We start from the raw sequence: 3,906 nt of genomic DNA, 5'->3' as shown, positions 1-3,906 counted from the left end.
TACATACAGTATATAGTGAAAAATATAAAAATAAAACAAACGACTGAAATGTGCCAGAGGAGCCAAAAAACCCTTAGGAGCTTGCCAGATGGCCCTCCTAATGTAAGACATTCATTTAAAACACAACCAAATTAGTACAAAAATACGTGACACAGCTGAAGAACTAGCATAATTAATCAATTATGGTTAAAATTACAATATGAATGGTGGCTAAAATATGACAGAATAATTACGATGTTGCACTGCTTAACTGCACCAACAAAAAGGGGATGGTTTGCTTTTTAAATGAAATTTATCCCAACCTAATAAAATAATTAACTTGTGATCTTGAGATAAAAATAAAATAACTGAAATAACGGCTTCCATACAATGAATTATTTTATGATTTTTGTTTCTACAAAGTTACACAAACCGATGTTTTGTCTAATTAAACCTTTAGGGAACAACTGTGTCACATCGGACTCTGCCCCATGTGTTACAATCAGCGTATCTTTAGAAGCCAACAATTTATTTTAAACATTGGTAATGAAAGTCAAACTATTTTTCTACATGATTCTAACAGGGACTCATACTCTGCTTCCTACTTTTCTAAATGGTGTCCAAGCATATTTGTTGACTTGCGTATGCGCTCTCTGGAAGCATGAAAAATATTTTGGTGACACTGACCTGTGCTATATGCTGGATACTTTATGCATCTTCTTGTGATAAAATATATGGCTTGAATACAATCTCTATGCATTTGTACATATTCATAATTGCCTTGTTAGGTACATGTAAGGAGAACCAGAGAGCCTGTGGTACTGTTTGTTAGAACTGAACCTTTTGTGTATGATTGCTTTGAGTGGACGAGACTGAATCGGTTATTTGTGTTTTGTACAGCGTCAGAAGTTAATTTTGACAAATATGCATTCTATTGTTGAAAATCATTAAAATGTAAAACAAAGAATGTGTTGCTTGATATTTTGTTTCAAGATGTCAGCGCCTCTTTTTACTTATAACTCTCCTGATGACTGAATTTGTCCTTGACTTGAAAAATTTGGATGATGCATTAATGTGTACACCACTTTAATTTTGCAGCCGGTAAAAGTGTGGGTAATTTTAAGTACTTGATATTCTGCTGATTAGCTTATGGATATTCCGCTGGGAATCATTTAAGTCTTATCTTAATCTAATAATACATCATTTATTGGTTGGTCATATTTTTGAATTATTGTTCTGAATCTGCAAAGTAATTAGTTATTGAAGTCTTGTCAAATAAATGGAGGAAAAAGTACAATATTTCATAGGGTAGAATATCTTCTATTGTATGTTCAGCTGGACTCTTTGCAGGCCAAAAACATATGATACTCTGAGCTTCTCTCCTCTCTGTCTGTATCATTCATGTCTCATCAATGCATGTTACTAATTCAGCTTCTTCCCCGGAGCTGTTTGTGCTTTGTCGTCTCGCAGGTCTCAGCTGATCGTGGTGGTGCCTGCTGCCGTGGTCCTACATGACGCTTCCTGCTGCTATTATCACTGTTACTCATATATACTATCACTAGTTTAATAAACTATAAAATTTGTAGCTGTATCGTAGCTGCTATTGCCACTACTCATCATTGATCATGTTTGCCACCATAATTATTATCATTTTCATATTCTGTCACCTTAGCTGTGCTTGTTTCTACTATTTTGTTGTATTAACTGTCTTAACATGTACGTTATATTCACATAACTATAAATATTATTATAGTTACTGTTAGGCTTTGCTTGCATCTCTGGAAGTGTGTCTGTCTCTCTCTGTCCATCTGTGTGTCTTTTCTCTCTTTCTCTCTCCTTTGCTTCCTCCCCAACCGGTCAAGACAGATGTCCGTCCTCCACAGAGCTGGGTCTGTCTGACGTTCCTGCCTGTTATAGGGAAGGTTTTCGTTGCCACCGTACTCTACAGAGGAATTGTTGGGTCTATGTAAATCATAAATAAGTCATTGAGTGTGGTCTTTACCTACTCTGTAAAGTGTCCTGAGATATCTTTTGTTATGATTCGACACTATAAATAAAATTGAATTGAATTGAAAAACATGCAGGTAGAAGTTAATTGATGACTCTAAATTGCCCATAGGTGTGGATGTGAGTGTGAATGGTTGTCTGTCTCTGACTTGCCTCCTGCCAGAAGATGGATGGACTTAGTTATCACTGTTTCTGTAAACCAAACTAGCTGTTTCCCTGTTTAGTCTTCGTGCTAAGCTAAGCTAACAGGCTGTTTGATGGGTGGTGTCAAACTTGTGTTCACCAGAAAGCAAATACATTTCTCAAAATATTGACTTATTCCTGTAGTTAACATTTTTATCAATCAATGTATGTTAGCAAAGGCCAGGGAAAAGTGTAATTTTCTTTAAACAACCAAAAGACCCTTTGCTGTCATGCCCTCCTCACTTTTCACTGGGTTTCCTTAACGGGTGGAACAGCGACCCGGGATGTAACGGTTTGTAAATGTCACTCAGCGAGTGTGGAGAAAGGTGGGGAAGGACACTCGGTAAAGGTATCCCAGGTGAGGTCAAGTGACATTCTTTGATTAAAAATATCAGTAACAAACGTTAGAAAGTTTACAACTCATTTAATTTATATGAAAACGAAACGACAGTTAACATTTGCGCTGGCTAGCTGGTTTACCTACGGCCAACGGCGTATCCGCCAACGCGCTGTTTTCATGTAGAACTAGCAGCGATGGGGATTTTCATTCGGGTAACAACCGAGCAAGGCAACAGTTGTACAGTATGGCACGGATACTTTATCACCTTGTCAGAAAGGAGAATTGACTTTGTCGTCAAATAACGCGAGTCATACAATTGAACGTTATGTTTGCCTGTCACTCACTTAAATGAAATCTGTGAATTGCTTGTGAAGATAGTTTCCTCCTGCTTTTTATCTTTGAGCTGTGTTGACTGTTGTGTGACTAAATAGCTTTAACCAGTGAGAACTCATTGTAGGACTTGTAGGTTCTCTTTGATAGTACCAAGCATATGGGCAAGGGTGTGTACGCTATGCATAAATACTTTTGCATGTGAACATAAACATGTTTTTTTAAAGTCTGATGAGTTGTAGGCTGGGACATCTTTGCAGCACCACAATACTTAATTTCAGAATGGTCTTTTAACACAGTTTGCCTTTACTACATTTTATGACTGACCAGGGTTTTTTATGTAAACATTATGAGACCTACATGTCTTAAAAGGGGCCAGAGCCTGCTGTGAAAAAGACTTATTAGACAAGCACTGTTGCATTGGTTCCTTTTTTTGTTCTGCTTTCTTATCGATACCTGACTGTAGAATTATACAAAAATATCGTTGCAGGTTCAGTGATTAAAAACCGGCATTGCATTGCAGTTTTTTATAGTTTTGTAATTATTTCTATATGGTGACCTCACATACCTCACAGTCCATGATTCTCCACTTCCTCATCTTTTACAAACTTTGTTTTCAGTTGTTTAGATAATAATTTTCCAGCAAAATTACTCTCCTTCAATGTGTTTCTGGCAATTGACCATTGCTAAAAGGGCATTCTGTGTGAAGATTGTTGGTGACTGTAAGTGTAAATTCAAATTGATGACAACTTCTCAACAGAAACACAAAATAAATATAGCCTACTAATGGTCCTAATTTAGTAAATGAGAGGTGTAGCCCACACTATCTTAAAGATCAATTAATGCAGTTTTTTTTAAACTCGGCCATATCTGTTTAACCAAAGTTTCATTAAGAAGACCATTTGAATAACTGTACACATAATTATGTCATTGCTAGCAGCCTCAGAGTAGATTTAGATGTCTCTGTCTAATTGTTATTTTGTCCTTATCCTGTTTCCTTGGGTTATTGTGTCAGTTCTTGGTAAACATAAAACTTTTTTAAAATGATAATGAATTCAACTGACTAA

Source organism: Echiichthys vipera, assembly GCF_963691815.1.
Source record: "Echiichthys vipera genome assembly, chromosome: 15".
NCBI classification, from domain to species: Eukaryota; Metazoa; Chordata; class Actinopteri; order Perciformes; family Trachinidae; genus Echiichthys; species Echiichthys vipera.
The sequence above is the reverse complement of the archived record's forward strand: the minus strand, read 5'-3'. Positions refer to the sequence as shown.